The sequence below is a fragment of the Artibeus jamaicensis genome, unplaced genomic scaffold (genome assembly GCF_021234435.1).
Source record: "Artibeus jamaicensis isolate MK-2021 breed Jamaican fruit bat unplaced genomic scaffold, CSHL_Jam_final contig_391, whole genome shotgun sequence".
Lineage (NCBI taxonomy): Eukaryota > Metazoa > Chordata > Mammalia > Chiroptera > Phyllostomidae > Artibeus > Artibeus jamaicensis.
Genome location: NW_026521814.1, coordinates 11702829 through 11726439, shown reverse-complemented (window position 1 = coordinate 11726439; position 23611 = coordinate 11702829). Strand labels below are relative to the sequence as shown.

The 23611-nt window shown below is 34.9% G+C and overlaps 1 protein-coding gene across 1 annotated transcript in view; it reads left to right on the top strand.

The window, feature by feature from the left end:
• OLA1 (Obg like ATPase 1) overlaps positions 1–23611 on the top strand; it is a 158613-nt gene that overhangs the window by 107981 nt on the left and 27021 nt on the right. The gene's annotated exons all lie outside the window — the stretch shown is intronic.

Here is a 23611-nt window from a genome sequence, read left to right as displayed (position 1 = left end):
CTCTCCAGATATAGTCAGACATATCATATCTGTACACACATGAACACCTACATATGTATTTATTGCTACGTTGGATTTTAATTTTTTCCCTCTTATTATTAAAAAGTTTAAAATGTATGAGAAAGCTGTGCTTGGTATTTAAATTCTTAGATGAGTCTCTTAATTGATTTACATTGAGAGAACTTAAGAAAAAAAACAAACAAATTAGGTAATATTGAATCTTACATATTTATTTACCAAATTTAAATTTAAGACATCATTTTTTTCTTTGCAAAATGAGAATGAATGTAGTTGGAACAGTAAAATTTTTTAAACTAGGAATTTCTAGCTGTGTTGATATTATATGTGACTTAAAAATATCCAAAGGGATTACAGTTGGGCATAAATTAAAAAATCCAAATTGAATGCTTCAAAAAAAGTACTTTTTTTAATTAAAAAAAAAACAAACTGTGGGGCAAGGGGGGTTTGTTTCAAATACTCTAAAAGTGTACAAAGGTAAAAACTATGCATTCATGTATTGATTGATTATCATTTTTGACATGTAACCAGAATATACAAGGTTTTCTTTCATTCACTGATAACTTTCAAAAATTTATATGTTCATATAGCATGCAGATATGCACACATTTGGCATAGTGCTCGCTTGCTTTGACTTGCCTCACTGGACCCTCAGTATTTTGTACTATTAAGTTATATTAACAAATCAAGACTATCCAAAGCAGAATATCTGAATTCTCCTAAAATATATTGTTGGGTTTTTTCTGTACTTCATTAAGTACTTAGATGCACATGGTTTCAATTTTCCATTAAAAATTCTCATTTCCATACGATATCAAAGAGTGAGAAGCTTTAAACTGAAAAATAAACATTCATAGACTGGAAGCCAAAACAATAATTAATGTCAGATGGTTAACTCCAGTAAATCATTAGAATAAATTCTGTGAAATTACTGCAACTTAAAATGCCCTGTTGATATTGCCATAAGACATTTTGTGTTCCTGATAGGAAGTTGAATTTGGCCTCTTTATGGGTAATATTATAGAAAGCATAAACTTAACATGAAAGTTTAGTTCCGCCTAGTCAGTGTCTTCCAATAGATAAGTTTAAAATAATCAGTTTTGTCCTGTTTCAAATTCTTATAAATTTGATGATTAATGTGTTAAAAATTGTTACTTTTGGGAAGGAATTTTAAGATTTATTGCTTGCCCTCAGTAAATCTTCTCATTGTAGTATAAATGGTAAGGTTTCCTGAGGCTCTGTGAAACAATACAGACATCAAAGTTCACATGAAAAGGGATGAGTCAGTTTCCTTGCCCAAAGGGGCTTCTCACACCTGTATTTGGATGATTACAGGTAGAACTCCCTGGCTCTAATTGTATAGTAAATACCATTTCCCAGACCCTAATGGTAGACAGACTGTTTGGGAGACGCCAGTCTGTGATTTTGCTGTCGCCAGACACCCCATGTTTTTTGTGAGACCAGTTGTGATGATGATATGGTTATAGCCAATTGAAAGTAAACTCTTGTCTAAATAGCAAATTTTAATTTGTAAAAATGTAGTGGTATGGATGATCCTAAGTATAAAACCGAATTTTGGACTTTATGTGTAGCTAATGGTCTGGTTTGGGTTGTGTGTATGTTTGGTGGGTTGGGGGGTCAGTTCTTGTGGAAGTTAGTGTAATTGCAGCTGAAAGATCAAAGACTGGGTAACTGAGTGATGTTCCAGAAGAGAATTTACCACATAGCCATTTTCTGTACAGTTTCTGCCGCCTGCTGTTCCTATTTTCCCCGAAGCTAGCCATTGACTACCCCCTGTGCATCCCTGCTCGTAAAAAATGATTGAGGAAGTATTTGTCATGTATTTATGAGTGGCAAACATTGTGTGGTAGGGAATGGCATCTACTGGAGCCAGGAAGATTGCCACTTGCCTTTCATTCAGCCACTCTGCTACAGCTTTAAATCCTCTGTTTATGCAACATAGTCTTTGTATTAAAGTGCAGAATAAATTTTTATTATGAAGGATATGAATACTAGGTTTTCATCATTTATAACACTGCAAGCAGATGTAAATAGTTAAAAGACATTTTCACTACTAAATCCTTTAAATTTGTGCTAGCATCTTATTTTTTGGTGATGTTTATATCTAAGTTCCATTTGCATTAGTTGCTCCTTTAGCAAAAGAAAAAGGTGGTTTTTTAAGGTTATTATGTAATGCTACTGTAGCAAATTAAGACTGATGCAGGAAGCAGTAATAAATTTTTTCTAAGTCTTTTAGATCTAGAAAACTATATTAAATGATCAAGAAAGAGGAGGAGGGTTTATGATTTTGGCCACAAGAGAAAGACTAAAACTATTTTAGTTGGTCACCATTTCAGAAATAATGAACAATTTAATCACTAAAGTTCACTTTAAATTTAAATGGTAATGTTTTTCAATTCTAGAGAAGAGGGAAGCATCTTGAAAGATAAAGCCTGTTATATCACTGAGTAGGTAGGTGTATTGACCTTTTGAAAGATGTAAAACTGGAATTGCTCCAAGCATGTATTCTCTGGTTTTAACAAGGTTGAGTTAGTCATCCTGTTGATTCAGGACTAATACCTAGCCCATAAAGAGAAGCTGACATGGTAGCAGAGTTAGTAGCAGATGTGTTATGATCAGATGACACCAATCAAGATGTAAGGGAGTCCATAGGACCTTTTGTATATTATCACAAGTTACTGTTCTTTGGATGAATAAAATTGCACAGAAGTAAGTGTTTTTGTCTTTAGTGGGTGCCAATGATTTTTGAACACTTGAGGATTCAATTTTTAAACATGATCAGTTGTTGCTATATAATTAAGATTGTATTATATGCAGTATTAATTTTAATTTGAGATTGCCCACTGAGTCACGGTGTTGAGCAGGTCCAGGACATTTGAACTCTCAAACCATTGCTTAATTAGGGGTTTAAATTTCAGTCTTTGCATCCTTGCTGTTCTGTTAGTGATATATTCCATCCAATAATGAAATCAGTGAAAGAAATTAATTTCAGATGTAGTAGTCCCCCGCCTCAACCTGTGGAGGTTGCATTCCAAGTAGAGGTGCCTCCACTGGATGCCTGAAGCCATAGACAATCCCGAATCCTGCATGTGCTGGTTTTTTCCTATACGTACCCCAGGATAAAGTTTAATTTATAAGTTAGGCACAGTAAGAGATTAACAACAGTAACTAATAATAAAATAGAATAATTATAATAATACACTGCAATAAAGTTATGTCAGTGTGGTCTCTCTCCAAATATTTTGTACTGTACTCACCTTTTCACTTAAAGGAAGCACTTCATGGCTTCTCTTTGGTATATCTGAATTGACAGCATCATGACTCTCCAGCTTTGGGGCTATTATTAGGTTAAATAAGGGTTACTGGAACACAAGCTTTTTGATACTTGTGACAGTCGATCTGATAACTGAGATGGCTACTAAGTGACAGTGGGTGGGGTAGTGTATACAGCATGGATATGCTGGACAAAAGGATGATTCATGTCCCGGGCAGGCAGACTGGGACAGTGGGAGATTTTATCACACTACTCAGAATGGTATATACTTTAAAACTTATGAGTGTTTTTTTTCTAGAATTTTCAATGTAATATTTTTGCATGGAGGTTGACTGCTGCCAACTAAACCTGTGGATAAGGGGAACTGTATTTTGTACACCTGCACGGCTTCCAATTGTATTTCATTATTGTGTTCTCTAACCCTAGCCCATCTTTCTTAAAACTATTGATAAAAGATCATTATATTTTATTTATTTTACTATATTGTTCAACTGGAAAACAACTAAAATTTAAGACAGACTTCATGTGTGTGTGTGTGTGTGTAACACACATTTTTACATATGTCCTGGTGGGTTTGTGGTCACTGAACATCACCCTTTGGCTAATATTACATGGAGTCAATTAATCTGAGTGTTGAAATTGATTCAAGATAGGTAGACAAATATTAGCAGTCTTTTAAGTTGTATAATCAGGGGCAATGTGTCAGGTTCACCAAATGAATTTTAAATAGAAAAAGACTTTATTAATTCTTATTATACTGTACTTCAGTCTCCCGACTCCCACTTTCCTGTTTTTGTACACAATAACTAAAAATACTTTGGCAGTGCTATATACATCAAGTGCCTGGCTAGGGCAAGAATTATAGGATAAATCCAATTATTTTCTTCATTTCTTGAACCTTCATAAGAATTACAGGTACTGTATCTCAGCAACTACATGTGAAAGGGGAAATTGTTAATTTTTAATATAATTCTATATGTACATATATCTATAGGTACACATGTATATCTATAAATATAAAACTTTTGTAAAATGATTTTTTAAGAAGTCGTGAATTTCTGACAAGATTATTCACTGAAGCTAGAAATTTAACACAGATGCTGTTTTAGAAAAATCACACTGTCAGACATTTGATTTACTTAAAACACATAAAATGAAAATGATGAATTATTCTTAAGTAATTTATTTTAGTTCAGGAGGCTTCTCAAATAGATATGAAATTAGGTTCAATTTCATGTAAGGTTTTCAGGAACATATCCTATTATGTAAAGCAAGATTCACAGGTATAAGGTTTTTTAAAGTGTTTCACATTATCATCCACTATTCTGGCATAGTAAAGTTCTGAAATGTTTGTGCAGTTTTTGTTTGGGGTTATAATTTCTATTTTTTATCACTTGGTGGCTCTTAAAGTTTGGGGGGTTGTTGTTTCAGCCTCATCTTGAAGTGCTTAACATTATAAAAGCTATGAGAATACATTATTAATTCTGAGTGTGTTCCTACCTAACGGAAATGACAAGATAATATTGGTAGGTTTTATTTTACCATGTGAGGAGGGTTTTTATTTGTTTTTTTAGTGGAGTTACAATTTAAAAGCTATCTTTTGTAATTTTTTTCATAATTTCAATACTTTTTAGTGATGATTTCTTTATGAGGACAAATGCTGTTGCACCTTTGACAGATACAGGAGAGTGATGGGTCAGGGCAGGGTACTTGGGAAGTCTAAGTGGAATGCTTACCTTCTTTAAAATACGGGATTGATTAAATCAGTGAACTCCAGTGCAAAACACTCTTAATTTTACTGAAGTAAGTTGTAAATGAATCTAAAAAGAAAATATTTTTAAGACCCTTTCTCCATTTCATCATTTCTTATTTTTGCTGCTGGATATTTTTCAACTGTTTGCTTTTTAATTTGTATTATAATAAGACTTTGAAATGGTATTCTATGTACTATGAATTAGGATTTTAAATAATTTCTGTTAAATGGATTTTGTGGAATTGATTATTTCCCAGGTTCTCTGATCAGAATCTTGAGAGTTAAAAAAAATACATTGAAGCAAAACAACTTTTTCTTACAAGAGATAGAAGGCTGAAAGAAGCAAGAGGACCTCTTTGCTCATTTGAGAATATTTTTACTCGAAATGTTCTTTTGTGTTTGTGTATATATATGTATAAGTAATAATACTTGTGAATTTCTGGTTTTCATTACATAGTTTTTGGTATTTTCAGCAATTTCATATTATCAAGAGGTACTGGTACTCTACAGTACTTAGTCATAATGAAACTAAATTATACTTCTAATTCCATATTATGAAAAAGATAATTACAGAAAAAAGGACATCTTTTTATATGACCATAATGTTGTTGACATACCATGTTATGTGTATTAGGAATTTCCCTTGGCCTATTTGCGCTTGTGCCCAATATTATTTATAAACAATAATTTCTTTTTGTAAGATGGCTTACTGAGTTTGAGAAAGTGATACTTTTCGGCTCGGCGGGGGTCAGTTGTTATCTTTATTAGTTCCATCTGTTGACTTACTGATTGAGTGATATAATTTATCAAATATGTAAGAACTTTCATCTTTTTTTTATTGTCACCTGAGAATATGTTTATTGATTTTGGAGGGGGGTTGGTTGAAGAAAGAGAAGAGAAGGGGAAAGGAAAAGAGAAAGAGAAACATTGATGTAAGAGGGGAACATTGATGGTTGCCTCCTGTGTGCACCTCAGCTGGGGACCAAACCTGCAACCTTAGGTATGTGCCCTGACTGGGGACCAAGCCTGCAACCTTAGGTATGTGCCCTGACTGGGGACCAAACCTGCAACCTTTTGGTGTACAGGACCACATTCTAACCAGCTCAGCCACTAGCCAGGGCTGATGTTCATATTTTTAAATAAAAAGATATTTATATTTTTAAAGTAGGTAAGGAATTTCACTCCATGTAATACTGAAAAGTTTTACAATATTTTTTCTAGCTTCAGAGACTAAACCTCTTTTTTAAAAAATAAGTATTCCCTAGGATTCTCTTACGTGAAATTAAAATGTATGTTCTTCGTATATGCACACATATATTTAATCTAGAAAATGAAAGTCAAAGTTTGGCTTATAGCTATAGAGTCTTCAATTTGCAAATGATTCATGTACACAAAGAATTTCTTTGCTTTTTACCCCATTCACTTTGGTGAATAATTCAAGGACTATTAATATTGTTAAAAATATTTGCCCAAGAGACTAAGGACCTCTGAGCCAGATTTTATTACTAAAAGATTAGTTAAGATGAGCTACACTCATAAAATGGAAGTTTTGACTGGTAGATGAGGTAGAGGAGAATTTTGAAGCAGAGAAGTTGTAGGGCTGTTGGGGATAGGAGATATAAATAAGGCTGGGTCTTGTGAAGGGTTTAAAAGGAGCCTTAATGTTGTATATGGGACCTGAATAACAGTTTTTTTCTGGGAGAAGGATGTAGAAAAGGAAAGGAGAGGGTGCCACTTTGGGCAATTTCAATGTTTTCCCTAGTATGTCCTGCTAATGCAGGATAGGAAGAAAGTATTGTTTTTCCTGCCTTTCTCTCCTGTGTTCCCCAGTCACGAGATTTTCTTTTGGACTTAACATTGTAGTTCAACTAAATTATGAGTTAAATGGACTTTTGAAGGCTAGATCAAAATGCTGTCTATCATTAATAACATGGGTTCTATAAGGAAAATGAATTCTAAGAAACTTGAGCATAGTCTGTTTGTAAATTAGTATATATTATCAGCGAGTTTGGTGTATTAAGAACACTGCTAATTTACAATTTGAAATACTAGTGTTGTAGGCCTTATTTGTTGCTAACCAACTCTTTGGCTGAAGGTAAATTGCTTAACCTTTCACATATTGAAAACCATGCTGCAGAATGTTCGCATAAAATGTGTTCTGTGTAAACACTATTTACCAAATTAAGTAACATAATTTTAAAAGAATACAATAGGAAAAGGACTTATTTGTCTTTGGGATGTACTTCCTTGTTTTTTCTTTCTAATATATGGATAAAGGAGCAAAATGTATCACATATACACAAACACACATACATACATATACATACATACATACATACATACAGTTGACCCTTTAACAGTGTAGGCGTTAGGGATGCCAACCTCCCTACCATCACACAGTGAAAATTTGCCTAGAGCTTTTGACTACCCAAAACCCTAACTGTAGTCATCCTTTGATATTCATAGGGGATTGTTTCCAGGACCCCCACCGATACCATAATCCATAGATACTTCATATAAAATGGAACAGAACCCTCCACATCCATGGATTCCCAACCTCAAATTGGAAATACTATTTTCAATCCATAGTTTGTAAAATCTGTGAATGGGAAACCCACAGATATGGAGGGCTGACTATATATTTATTGAAAATAACCTGCCTATAAGTGGACCTGTGTGGTTCAAACCCATGTTGTTCTAGGGTAAATTGTATGAGGAGGGATCCCCCAAAACTGGAATTAATTTATAAAAATATTGTGTCTTCATTCTTACATGTTTAAACTTGAGTCACATTCAACGTACCCCCATCTGATGCACTCACTACACCTGTCGAGGCACTTTTTTCCACTGCTGACCACTGTTTTTGAGCTTGTCAATTTTGGCACCTTTTAGCACTTCTGCCGTTTTTGTTTCACCTCTTCCACATTGGAAAAACATCTGCCTTTGAGGACTTTTTTTTGTCTGCGGGAAACCAGAAAAAGTTGTTTGGGGCAAGATCGGTAGAATAGGGAGGGTGGGTCATGGGGTTCATGCCATTTTTGGTAATAAACTGCTGAATACTCAGCACGGTGTGGGGAGATGCCTTCGTAAATCACCCGTCACAAAATGGGTAAATGCATTGAAAGAGTCATCAAAAAAAACTTGCTGAAACCAAATGCAGCTTCTCAAAATGCCAGTTTGCAGCTTCTCAGAATGCCAGTTCGTACACTGATACTGATGGGTTCCTAGAACACTCACCTAGTGGGGGAAGCCTATACCATGAGAAGCCTGCCCTCCAGAAGATAATTCCGGTGGTTGAGGGGTCCCCCACTCAAAATCGTGTAATTCCATGCTTTGAAACACTTACTTGTCTGCCCAAATAGAAACAAACGACTGAGAACCATTTCTGTCCTGCGGTAGCAGTAGCAGTAAGATCCCCTAGGGTGCACCATGTTCCATATGACTCTTTCTCACCTTGATCTCACATCAGGCCCCATGACTTCACCATTTGCAGTTAAAGGATTTTGTCATCACTCTTCAGCTTCCATTAGACTACATTGTTATTTAATTGTTACAGTAGCATAATTTAAAAACAGATAGGTGTATATTTTTTTAAAAGTCTTTTAAAACAGTTACATTGTGATCTTTTGTATCTCAGTTTCTGTATTTTTTTAATTTATTTATCTTTAGAGGGGAAGGGAAGGAGAGAGGGAGAGAAATATCAATGTGTGGTTGCCTCTTGTGCATCCCCTGCTGGGAACTGGCCTGCAACCCAGACATGTGCCCTGACTGGGAATTGAACCTCGATCCTTTGGTTCGCAGGCCCTCATTCATTCCACTGAGCTACATCAGCCAGGTCTGTATTTTTTGAGTTTATATATGTATGTTGAAGGTGAGGCAGTGAAGGTGAGTAAAGAATTAAAAATCATCTCTAAGGTTTCGTTCCAGTGTTTGAATTTTACCATTTTAATAGATTGGATAATAGCAAAATCACAAAGAAAATATGTGCACTGAAATATTTAATATTTTCTCAATGGCCGTCAGTAGGCTTTTTTTTTTTTTTTTCTGACTCTGGAGCTATACAGAGTATTCCCAAGGTTGAAATACCCAATTTATGAGCAACTTCTTTAGACTGCATTGGAGTTAAGACCTGGTCTCTCATACTCCTATCCCTTGAAAATAAGTTTTTTTCTGGATCTCACCATGATTTCTTATTTCCTTGCAGTGGACAGCTATTGTTCTGGCTGGAATGAAAACAAAATGGAAATAATGCCTCTTTGTAGAATTGGCATATCTATATTTCAGACTAGTTACATTATCTAAGCTATTGCATTTCCTTATTCTGAACTGACCTAGAAAGCATTTTCCCATCAAAAACATTAGATTATGAAACACTCTCAAAAGCCTACTAAATTCATGATGTAAGAGAAATAGTGCACTTTGGGTGAGACATATTTTGGTATCTGTGACCATTTTTATCACCAGTTTTTAAATTCAGCTTAAAAATATGTTCCAAAATAACTGACTTAGGAGCTTTGAATCCCCCACCTGTAAGTTCAGGGCTGCACACTGGTTTCCGTTCAGTCTTTTTAATGTTTCATCAAGAGAAAATTAACTTCATAAAAACTGTCATTATGAATATAAATTTCAAATTTATGTTCCTTGTGAAGATATGAATTCATTGAGGAGGTATGTACCATGCTTTCTTTTTCCTTTTTTAAGCAAATAATCATTGACCTCTCTGTGTGTCGTATATCATTCTAGGTGGTGAACAGGCCCTTGTTCCATCTGCCCCCCCACCCCCAGCCCGGCCCAGGCTCTATAAGGTGTAAAGTCTCATGGAATTATAGACAACCAAAAAATAAATATTTAATATGAGTCCAGGAAGTGATTAGGGTGATGAGTAAAAATAAAGCAGGTTAAGTAGGTGCTATTTTAGTTAGAGTGCTCAGGAATCAGAAAATATGTGCCCAGGTGGCAAGGAATCCCAACCCCACAACAGGCCTCCCAGCCCAGGGTGCCAGTGGCATGAAGATAAGTCCCCATAAGTTTTGGCTACAAAAACCAGCAGAGATTGTCAGTAGAAGAAAGTTCTGGAGTCCCAAGCATTGCCTCTTAAAGAACCCCCACACAGACATACTCACACTCACCCGAGGGAAGCTGCTTGAAAGGCACCAGTGGCACACAGGGAGGAACTGGAGTGTCTGGCATCATGGTGAGAGCTGGGAGACAGCTTTCTCCCAGACAGCAAGGTGGGCAGAAGCCATTGTCGCTTTACCGAACCCTCCCCCAACAGCCAGAGTCAACAGGCAGGTGTCATATTTGGGACTCTTATCAGCCTTGCTAACACTGTTTGCCCCACCCTGTAGATCCCCAGAGACTCTGTCCCAGGCCAACTCAGACCCACCCAAACTGCTTTTCCATCTGAATGATTGGTCGTGACTGATACTTCACAACTTCTTAAGTCTTCTCAAATAAGCGACAGCCAACCTAGCCCCAATACCTCTTTAGTGGTCCCAGGACCAGCACTAGCAGCAACCAGCCTAAATTCACAGCTCAGTTTCACTTTGGAATCTCCAAGGCCAGCACAAGTAGCAGCCATCTCAGATTGTGTTATAGCTCAGGCAGGGTGGCCCCAGGCAAAACACAGGTGGGGGCTAACCTTGGCCTGTACCACTCAGGATACCCCAGAGCCAACACACCCAGTGGACAGCTACAGATCATGTCAGAGCACCACCACTCTGCCCCTGCACAGTGGATCCTCCAGACAGGACAGAGGTTGGGGGTCAGTGGTCACAGCCAGTCCTTGCAGCTGACTGGCCTGGGTAAATCCCTCCCACTGACCTGCCAATAGCAACCAAGGCTCAACTACAAGAAGAAGGTGAACTCAGCACAAAGGGGAAAAATTGGGACAACTGTAATAGCATACTCAATAAAATATAATTTTTAGAAAAAGATACAAAGGTACCTTTTTAGTACTTTAAATATTTGTCATTAAAATAAAGAGGGGAGCTTCCAAGTTGGTGAACATGTGGAGATCCAGGGAGCACAGAGTGCCTGCAGAGGACAAGAAAGCTCTGTACCCTCTCCCCATACCTTGCCCTGTCCGTCTCTCCCATCTGGCTTTTCCTGAGTCATATCCTGTTATAATAAACCATGATCTAGTGGAGGGGAGAAGATTAAGGGGTAGTCATCAATAATCCTGGATGATTATTAACATTTTCTTTAGAAATTCTTTAAGAAGAACAGTAGAGTCAATAGAAAATGTCTTAGGTTTTACGCCGACATTTGTCTGTTACTAATTTTTTTTCAGCTTTTTAAAAATGATTTTTCAGAAGAGTTTCTCAGCCTATCTGGATGTTTGAAACATGCATGTCACTGGTACTTTTTATACATAATTTATATTTAAAATTTTTACTTTTTAAATTGTGCAATATTTTTTATTGCCTTTTTCATTCTCCGTGTGGTCATGTGGATTCTTCCACTCGTATGTGGTTATAAGGCTTCTCTGTAGCCAGTGTTCGGTAAGTTACTCAGGACAATTACTCTGTGATTTAGTTGTAATTCCAGTTTGGTCCTGGGAAGGGGCTTGTGCAGCTTCCAGCTACTCCTGTGCCATCCTTTTTTCCATATATCTTTTGTCTGTCTACCCCCATCCTCTTATTAAATGGTGTTGATTTAGCTTTTCCTGTGCCAGTCCAAGAGAGACGTGTGTAGCAAACTGTTGTGTACTATTGAGTTCCTGCTATGTGGCAGGCACCCTTTTGAGCTTACAAATTGGTGAGATATTGATAGACTAGATAAAACTTATATGAACATTTTACAAATATTTTTTGAAACAGATATTATGCCCATTTTACAGATGGGGCAGTTGGAGAGATTATGGAATATGTCCAAATTCTTTAACAGGCAAGTCATAGAAATAGACACATTTGACTTAAGTAGTTGTGCCTATTTCACATATGACTGTACAAGCTGTATTTGTGAATCTTTAGAAATCTTTGAAAATATTGCTTTAATTGATTTTAACATTCTACTACATTTTATCTCAGAAAATATTATCTCCATCAAATTGTTGTAGTTAATAAGTGGAAACAGTTCTCAAGATGACAACTGTGTGCTTTTCTTAGGCTAAAAAACTTCAGCTGCTGTTGTTTTTGTCTTGCCTTGTAATTTTATTAACTATATAGTACTGTTAGAGCAATAAATTTTAGCAGCCACTTTAGCATCTATTTTTAAAATATATATAAAGATTTTAGTGGAGAAAGTACAATGGCTTTTACTGAAACCAAAACTAAAAATTGCATCAGGTTGCCAAGTCTAAAGTAGTACTACAGAATAGACCCCAGAAAGCATAGCTCTAATAATCACAGATCAGTTTTTATATGTTAACATAATACATAGAATTTGCTTTTTTTTTCCTTCTAGTATACCATAAAATTTGTTAAGATTATTTCTTCACAGCTGGGGTGAGGGAGTTGATGAATAAAGGAAAAGAGAAATGAGAGAATATCATGAAATAGGACTGGCAGAAAATTCATATGCCTAAAGTGTTGTTATTAGTAATAGTCAGCATCACTCAACACTTACTGAACACTTAACTACATGCCAGTTACATTTTAGACTCCCAGTCACCTTTAAAGTAGGTACCATTATTATTTTAAGGAAGGCAAAGCAATTACAGAGAGATTGAGGAACCCGGCCAAGGTTACATAGCCAGTCAGTGGTGCCAAGATTCAAACCTGAGCAGTTTAAATCCAGACTCATGTTCTTTACTACAATGCCATAAACAGGGGTCTCCAACCTCCTTTCCATCACCCCTCCCCATGGAAATATAGTCTTCCATGAAACGAGTCCCTGGTGCCAAAAAGATTGGGGACCACTGTATATAGTACATTAGCATTGGGTCATTGATGATGCAAAGCCTGAGAACTAGGTTATATACTAGCCATATTTCCTAGCACCATAAATTTCATTTAGATAAAGTTTTGTTGTTAAATAGTTCATGCACTATAAAATTTGAGATTAAAAATTCATTATAACCTGATTATGGAATGCCACTGAGGTAATATAAAAATTGTATCTAAAACTGTGCTTTTAGCCCTGACCACTGTGGCTCAGTTGGATGGGCATCATTGTGCCAGGTGGCAGGTTGCCAGTTGGATTTCCTGTGAGGAACATGCCTTGTTTGGGGGTTTGGACCCTAGTTGGTACATGCGCAACAGGCAACCTATTGATGTTTCTCTATCACATTGATGTTTCTCTCCGTCCCTCCTTTTCTGAAGTAAAATAAAAATAAATAAAACTGTACCTTTATTTTCATGGACTTATCTCTGAAAACTATTTTCCAAACATGTTTCAATTTAATAGCCATTGTAGGGACAACAATTAAATAGTTTCTATATTTTCCAATTGAAAATACATGTTATCAGTCCTTTTTAAAAATAAGTTCTTTCTTCTACCACTTGGTTGTTTTGTTTGTGTGTTTGTTTTTTTATTGTGTTAATTTATTTTTAGAGAAGGGAGGGAAAAAGAGAGGGAGAGACACATTTATGTGCTGTTGCCTCTCGTGTGCCCCTTACTGTGGCCCACAACCCAGGCGTGTGCCTAGGCTGGGAATCCGATCGGCGACCCCTTGGTTCGCAGGCTGGCACTCAGTCCACTGAGCCACACCAGCCAGGGCTGTTTGTGTGTTTGTTTTTAACCACATAGTGGTTAAAAAAATCACTTCCTTGCATTTTCAGTAACTTGCATTTGTTTTTGATACCTTCTTAGGAGTAAGGAATTGGGCATGTGTGTGCATGTGTGCATATCTCTTTTTATTAGCTGAAGTGCAAACAGATAATTTGTGTGTATAATATTGTGTTTAAATGCTTTATTAGTACATAGCAATATAATTATATTGCTAGAACATATATCCATACATATGTTTATATGTGTATGTACACATACATCCAAATCTTGGGCAAAATAATGGCTACCGTTTGCTGAGCATCTATTATATGCTGGAATTTGGGGCACTTATTATGTTTTTAATTTGGTTTAAGCCTCATCACAATGTTGGATGGCAAATATCTACTCATTTACTCGGAAATATGAAGAAACTTAAACATTTTAGACTTTTTAAAACTTGAGCTCAATAAAATAACATTTTGTTGCATTTATAGCATGCTTTCCATGCAACAAAAAGTGCACACAGAGTTTTATATGTTAGTTGTATCCTGGTGAAAATGACACAGGAACCTATACCAGCTAGAAAACAAACATATTTGTAATGTTTTATTATATATAAGCAGGACTCAAGGTAGCTTGGGTGGTTTCCTTATAGTCCTTGTTTCTTCCCCTGTCAAATAGAATAATAATTTTCTTATAGAATAATAAGAATTAAATATTTTAATTATGCTAAATGAAATTATTCTGTGGTAGAAATAGATCTATATATCTTGGAATTTAATTTTTCTAATACAATGGGGAAAAAGCATGTGTGTCTGGCAGTTGTAATGACACAATAAATTCTCTTAACCAACCCAAGTCCTGCTTCTATAAACACTGCAAATTATGTTTGCTCTTCAGCAACTATGGGTTTCTGTGTAATTTTCACTAGGACACAACCAATATAGACAACTCTTGGTGAAATTTTTTGTTGCATGAAAAGCATGCTACAAAATGCAATAAAATGTTTCATACTTTTTCTCATTGGCTCAAGTTGAAAGTCTTCAAAATTTTTATTTTAACCTGATCTCAAGAAATAAAGATTAGCATTTTCAGTTGTCTTCTCTCTCTCCTAAATATACATATTTTTCTCTCTTATAATATTGTTATGTTCTCTTCTGAAATTTGCAAGGATATGGTCATTTACATTTTCTCTGCCTTTCACTGTATTTTTGTTTCCTTTCTTTACCTACCAAAAAAAAGTTGTTTTTTTTTTTTTAAGCTTGGGATCCAGTTAGAATTTTTTTTAGAAATATAATTACCAAACTTTTTGGAGAGATTTTACCATTTCATGAATGAACAAGACTTTCAAATGGAATAGCAGCACTTAGAAAATCTTGTATGTTGCTCTTTTCATCAATCGAGATTAATTCCAATACCTTTCCAGCACTATCCAGACGGGTTTTTCCCTAGCCCTCTATAAGCAGCTACATTGTAACACTCACTGTGTAAGAAAATCAGTGGGTATAAACAGTTCATAGGTGTAGATTGGAAAACAAAAATTCATACTAATGTTTTTATTATTTAAAAGAATTTTTCTGAGTCTTATTTTGATATTGTATAGAATAATTTATATAGAATATGAGTCACATTATAGAACTTCACATCAAGCCAAATCTGAGATAGATATGGAAGAGGAAGAAGGAGACTGAGAGAATGTGGAGAATATTGACCATTGGTGTCCTTTCATATGATCAGTTAGTTGTAAACATCTTAGTTTTCTAGAGCTCTTGAAATTAGTACTCTTAAAAGCTTTTAAATGTTACTAGAATACATTGTTGAACTCATACGTGGTTAAAGGTTTCTGATTAAGTATGATTAAATAATTATGTTTCAGTGATTACACATTTCATGATTATAACGTATGCTAGGACATTATATTAAATCTATTATTAAGTGAAATTTGTTTGAATGGCCAGTGGATGTTTTAATGTGGCTTGGTATTACTTAGACATTTTGGATATATAGTTTAAAGACTACCAGATTAGATTGGAAATTCTGTCAGCTTCACAGTCTGGAAAAACCAAAACAAAAGACAAAGCCACAGCTACGAAACATTCTTAGCCACATGCAGGGGAAGGTATGTGAGTGTGGCTCAGCTAATGACAACTTGCTTATCGTATATCACTTGTAGAATTGTTTCCTATGAAATACTCAATAGTTACACATTTTCTGTTTTATAGTTATTTCAGTGCCCCGTTGACAGGAAGGGTTAGTGATTGTTGTATTGGTACTTCCTGACAAATAGAAATTGTTTGATATGCTAAGTCATTTCTGACAGAAGATACAAAGTTTTGACAAACATGTATGGCACAGCAAGTGTCCAATTCTAAAGAGCAGAATAAATGCAAACCACCATTATGGTGAACACAAACAGCCTGAAAGCAAGTTATCAGTAAGCAAATAATTGTTGAACTGTTATGAATGGAATAGGATGTTGAAATAGGGCATGATTGGCTGATGTTACATATGTCCTTGATTACCTTCCTTGTGCTTTTATCCTAAAAGTGACATTCTTTGTATTCCCTTGGATGGCTAGACAGTCTGACACTGAAGAAGAATAAATATTGCATGTGGTACACATTAAGCTGTCATCCAAGACAGCATTTATAAAAAGTAACTGGAGAAATTCATAAGAAATTCTGCACTGCTACAGTTTCCTGGCTCCAGTCATAATTGTCAAAGTTCTTGACATATTCAGGTCTTCAGAAATTATTTAGGTTTACAGTGGCTTGGTATTTGAATAATTATTGTGGATTTGTGTTTTCATATTGCCTTAGGATGTTAATGTTAGTTACCAAAATGTTATATTTTATGATGGTTTTTATTTTAAGAAATCTTTCTACATTAGTTATAGTGACATCTTCAATCCTTTCATAAAAGGATTTTAGATAATCCATGCATTTGGAAGGAAGACTGGAAATTTTTAACTGCTTAGTTTATCTTTAATGTATTGGAAAATACTGCTTCCTTGTGTGTATTGCATGAGCATACAACTTTTAGCATAAGTACTGTGTTTTGTTTTTCTTCTCCAGCAGCATTGGAAAGCCATCAAATGGTGGCCCAAATGAATTCCATTTTGAAACAACTTCCAAAAAACCCAAATACTACTTGATGTTTTACTTTAGAATATTATATGCTTTTAGTTACATGCTTTTGTAATTTTAATATTGTTCTTTGAGGCAAGGTGTCTTTTATTTGTTCCAGTACTATTATCTCTTAAAATTTCATTTTGGAGGAAGATGGGTAGGAGGCATAATATTATACTAAAATAAACATACCTTTAAATGGAGGTAAATTATGAATGCAAATTTGCAAATATATATAAGCCTCTCTTTCACTAAACTAACACTTCTTTCCAGTCTTTCTATATGGCATACCACATAATAACTGAGGAATGCAAAAAAAACCTTTTTTCTTTTACATTTCTGTAACTTGACAGTTATTCTAAGCTATTTCAAAGTAAGTAATCAGTATTCCCATTCTATAATCTAATCAAGAATATAACATTCTATCAGCTGATTGCTAGGGAAATGTGATTAAGTATCATAATGATCTGGGATCCAATACAAATACGAAATTAAAGCACAGTGTTGAGTTCTCAGTGATGAGCGCTGTTTGAGGGAGGACAAGAGGTCAGTCAGGATTTCTAGGACAACTATGTCTTGTATTAGTTTTTAAATTATATAACATTAATTGGGGAGCATGTTTTTAGGAGACTCTTTACTTTGAAATCTGAACCATCCACTTGGATGGAAGAAACTTTTCTCCAGGTATAACACTTCTCGAATGTTACCTATAGCTTTTAACTCTCTAGGCCACTACAGAGCACAAAATATTTGCCCAACTGGTAAATTGAACTGTAAGTCCCACTGCGGGAAATTGCTTTGCTGTGTTCCAAACAGCAGTTATCTTAGTAATTGTACTTGAATTCTTTGTGGCTAATAGAGCATAGACGTCCATTTTACAAGCAGAAAATTATTTCTCTTAAATACCTTTAATTATAAAGCTCCCAAAGAAAATATGAGTCAATATACTATCATGAGGCATTAAACTGCATCATTTTTAATTGTAAGTGTTGAAAAAATAAAATTCTTTTTTCCTTTTAGTATAAAGCTGTACATATCCGACATTTCACATTCTAAACTGGAGCTCCCAACAAGGAGCTTATCAGAGCAAATTGTCTAGTCCATCCCCTTCCTCACTCAAAACCTAATGACCCTTTATCATCATGGTTTAGATTGCTGGACACAGATGTGAGAAAATACAAGTAATCTACAGGTAACTACAGTAGCTGCACTGATGTTCTCAGAGAACTGACTGCTGGGAAGATAAAGAGCTTCCCACAGAGTCTGTGACTTTCCGGCAGCAAAGCACATCATGAGCTCATACATGAAGTTTTATTTGCTGAAGATTCACAATAAAATGCATTAGAACATTCAGCAGGGACTCTTTTAGATGAGCACAGAAATTCTGGAGGGTTATTAGTTGAGGCACCAGTGCATAGCATCACAGTAAAAAATTTTTAAAGTTCAACAATATTAATTCTTTCTCTGGGCATCAAAGATTACAGCTACAGTGCAGCATTAGTGTTGAATTTCTTGATATTTATATAATCTACAGATTCTCCTTTTCTTCACAAAAGTCTGAGCTTCGTAGTAAAAAGTAGTTGGGTTATTACTTTTAATATGAAACAGGAACAGTAATTTCTCAAAGTTTAGTACAAAATTGTATTTCAAAAGACTTGTTTATGGCCAGGCGCTCTGCTTTTGTCAGCTGCTTAGATTGTGATCAGTGAGGTAAATTCATTTATTTATCTGCATGCAATTGAGTAATTTACCATGAAAAGGATGATCATGGGTTGTTTTTGGATAGAGATACTGCACCTGTAGCTTACTAATCGTTAGTTTGACAATTGTTTGCAGTGATCATAGTTTCATAAAGCTTTAGAAAAATATACAATGCAAAAAATATTTGTTTAATCTTTTTTATATCTGAAATGTTTTGTTTTTAGTCATTGAATTTGATTTGAGTTATTAGATTGGGGTGAATCAATATGAATTATACTGCCTGAACTTCAGGTGTGTATCTCCTTTCAAAAATCATTTGCCCATTATATTTTTCTGAAAGCTAATTAATTTTGTTTCTGTAAAAACTACAACTATGGGATTAGGAAAGGTCACATTACCTTTATATGTCAAAATGAATTACAGTCCTCAAATCATTTTTAGAAATTACCATTTTAGTAGCTGAAAGATAAAGATTTTCAACAACCAGCATTGGTTAAGCAGTTGACAGCCAACAAAAAGGTATTTCATTCATTTGTATGTAATTTTATGGGTTATATACCTAGCTTAACTGTTTTTCTTTATAGAAAATACTGAAATGCTCAGAAAATTAGAGGAGATACTAGCTAAGTTTTTTTTGGCTAGGTTCCTACACATTTTTGCTTCAAGAATATTATAATGTACTTTTAAAAACAATTCTTTGCAATTAGAGCACAAAAATTACATCAAATATTACTGCAACCTAAAATAATTAATTGAAGTTTTAAGTATAAATGACCACTGAACAAACTATATTTTATTTCAGAAAAAGGAGAAGACAAATTATCTGTAAGTACTGCTAACCATTAGAATTCCTATTATTCTGATAGCAATTATCACTCCTGGAGATTATTTTATCAGTAAAGATTTTTAGTTTACATTAATATATTTGAAATAATTGTTGCATGGCATAGATTAATCTAAAAAACAGAACTCTGAAGAATTGAAGCAGTAGTATGCATTAATTCTGTTTTTAGTTTGCTATAAGATCTAAAGAAAAAAACTATTTGTTTCCATTTAGCAGCAAACAGGAAATACAGAACTCAAAATTCTAAAAAGCACATTTTCTTACTCTCTTTATGTTTAAAAGGAAAGAAACCAGAGGAGCATGTGCAGTGTAAAATTGTTTTGCATTTTTGTTTTTACATCACCAGATTAAGGATAATGAGACCCATCTGCAAATTGTAGGAACTGCTCATTGGTTTTTGTCAAGGACTGTAGTGTGTCTTTTCCCCTTCTTTTTCTTCTATGGTTTTTTTTAAAAATTCAACAAGATATACAGAAAATTAAAAACCTTGTCTGTTATAAAGTTTTGTTTGAGCTTTTTAAACTGAGTGATTAGCAGAAATAATGACCCTGTCAGGCTTAATCACATTAAAATGTGGTTAACATCATTTAATTTTTTCCACTTAATATGCAAAAATTTCCAGTAGATTTGCAGTGAAGGCCATTGAAATTCCATTAGAACAAGAATAAAAATTTCAGGCATCATTTATTCAGAGAAGGAATAAAGGCCTCGATTGAGAACTGCTGAATCTTTCTGTTAGAGATACTATGAATCATTGCATTGAATGTACCGTATGTTTCGATAGAGCTGTGTCTGGCTTTTCAAATGGTTGAAAATTATGTTTTATCATTTTTTTATAAAGGGAAAGAATCTAGAATTGCATAATTTTATAGCTGTCTAAAAATTACTGAACATATTATTTTGTACTCCTTTAACCTGCTTAAATTTTAAGTAGAAAGATGTTCATTTTTGCCCCAAAATCAAGAAAATGGAAGAATTGACTATTTTAACATGCAATGAACTGTATAGTAAACCCACAAAATGTCCAGATTTTGTTTTAAGTAGCTATGTTAGTATGTGCCAAGTAAGAAATTTAGAATTAAGAACCAAATGACACTAACTCTTTCCCAAAGTTCATAGTTTATCATTTGTCAAGCTTCAACTGGTATGTTATATTGCATTAACTATGTCTGTATTATAACTAAAGAACATTATGATTTCTGACATTGTTTATTCTTTTATGATCTTTTAAAATATTTGTTGTGATATATTCATAGAATAGAAAAGTAGGAAAAGCTTTATTTTGTTTTAAGCAATTAAGAAAATGCCTACCATTTATACTTTTCTTGGTATGTTTGTATTTGCCAGTACCCTGTGAAACTTACATTGTGTAGCATGTTTCTTTCCCATTTTAAAAGAAAAAAGACTGTTACTGTATATACCTGATAAGCAGAAACGAGTTTCTGGGGCCATTCCTAACTCTCAGTTAATTACGTAATTATACATTTAAAAAAAATTGTATTCTATTCCCAAATTATTTGAATCCATTATATAATTACACTGTGTGTACTTTCTAGTAAAAATACAATTGGAAAATTCACCAGGCAAAGTGTTCCATGCATGTGGTACTCACTGTGGATACATTTCTCCATTCTTGCATATCCGCTCTGTTTGCCACACCCCTTCTTCCCGCCACGGTTGGCTCATGTGACCTCCCTCCTCAGAAACACCTTCCCTGACTGCCCTGTCTAAAGTAACTTCCCAGACTCCCTAGTGTTCACAGCGTCATACGCATTTACTGCAGAACACTTACCACAAGTTATATAATCTCACTTATTTGTCTTTCTGTCTCATAAGAATTTAAATTCTTTGAGAAGAAGGGCCATGCCTGTTTAGTTCATTTTATGTCTTGTTCTTGGCACTGGACTCAGTAAATATTGTTGATTGATTGAATAACTGACTAGATGATATTAGTTGAATTTATCCCTTATGTTTCAACAGTGACTTTTAGTCATCATTAATAGAAATATTGAGATATTTGAAGTCAGTCTGTTCTGGTTAGATGCATCTAAGATTTAGAGCACAGGTAGATGGACTCTCTATGCCAGGGGTCAGGGAATGTTTTCTATAATGGGTCAGATAGTAAATATTTTTGGCTTGGAGGACCATACAGTCTCTGTTGTAGCTACTGCTTCAAAGGCAGCCATAGACCATATATAGACCAATGGGCCTGGCATGTGCCAGTCACGTTTCATGTATAGACACCAAAATTTGAATTTCATATAATTTCACTGTTGTAAAATAGTCTTGCTTTTTTTGAAAAGTCATTTTAAAATATAAAAACCTGCAAAAAAATTTCTCATAGTGGAAGCTTTGCTCAGGGTGATGGCACAGTCTTTATTTGGGACATTGGATAGAAAGCATATCTCCTCAGGAGGAAAAGGACCCAAGAAGATCTTGCAATGCTCAAACTAACCCACATATTTTTTGTCTACCAACTTTCTGAAAATCATAATGATTCACTTATTTTTTTTTAGTATAAAAATAGTTCTCACCCTGTGGGCCACACAAACATGTGCAGTGATTGACTGACCCCAGTTTTTTTTGCATTTAACCAAAGACAGCCTTTCAGCTGTGCACACGATCTCGTCTCCATTCACTGCAGTAGTTCCTTCTGTCTCCCGCATCATCAGCTGCTCCTTCCTAGTAGAAAGAAGCATCCTAGTAGATGGTTCCCGTTGGTGTGTAAGCATGCTGGGAATTCTCCAGTCTTTAGAACAATTAATTTTGATCCTGCTTGCCTTTTGCAGTACCACCCATCTTCTACTTTCTCCTGGAAAGAGTTATCTAAGTATTATATGAAATTACATATGTAAGATGCCTATAAATTTCTCCTTTTCTTCGGAAAGAAATGTGGTCGTATAGTAGGATTTTTATTGCTTTGTTTGCAGATTTTTCTTATTTAAAGGAAAAGTGGTATGGAAAATATATCCTGAGAAAAATTTTTTCTCAAAACAATTTTACCCCCAGGGGGAGGAGGAGAGGAAAGGTCTAAAAGAGATGAAAGAACACTCCATTCTCTATACTTGTTTCTGTTTTTCTGTCCCTACCTGTGCTTAGAAACTTGATGACATTCTCTTCTGCTTGGCCTTCAAAGAACCAGGTATATTAGTCTTTCTTTCACTTGTAATCTCTTCTCTTTGCTGATTTTTTTCCCTACTTGCCACGACTGTTCCCTGGGAATCAGTAATTGAGTGACTGTTAAGTTTTTTCACTTGCCCCTGTGCTTAATGCCTTCAACTCTAATGTATATGCTGTGGTTCTCAAACTTTAACATCCATCAAAATGATTTGGATGGTTTCCTAAAACCCAGATTGCTGGCCCCACTTCCAGAATCTCTGATTCAGCAGGTCTGTAGGATGGGGTGAGGGGCAGAGAATTGTCATGTTCAGCAAGTTTCTGGGTGCTGCTGGTATACGGATGTTGCTTTGAGAAGCACTGCTGTCTGCTAATGATTTGCAAATCTATAGTCTCAGTTTTATCCCTTAGCCCTTTTCAAGTTTATTTATTCCTAACTGTTAACAAGAAAATTCTATTTGTTTATCCATTATCATTATGAAGCTTAATATGCATAAAACTAAAAACTTCTAATTTTTCCCTATAACACATCCATAGTGGAATCTACTTTCAGATTCCTATCTTACTTTTCCTCTCTTTGTCAGTAGTACTAGTACTCTGTGACTCATTTACATTTAAGTTCTTAATCCTTTTAACAATCTTCTTTCATAACCATAGTTAATCATCAAGTTCCATCTATTTTCTTCTAAACCTGGACCTTATTTGTCTCTTCCTCTTCAGTTATACTGCTTAGCAACTAAGACTAAAACCTCATCTCTTCATTTTTGAGTTAGGTAGCAGTCTCCTAGCTTATTACCCTTGACTCTAGCTTCTTCTCATCTGCAGAGCATTCTGATGTGCTTTAAACATGTTCACTCTGCCGTTTTTTTCAGTCCACGGTCCTTCATTGAAACACAGGAGAGTATTTTCACAACTTGGGATGGGCAGAGGTCTCTTGGATGAGAAACAAAAAGCATTAAACATAAAAGAAAAAAAGTTGGGCTTCATTATAATGAATATCTTCTGTTTATCAAAAAAACAGCTTTAAGAAAATGAATAGACTTTTCAAGTGAATTTATTTGAAACAGTAGATAAATGTAGCAGGCAGTGACCTACCTGTAGCA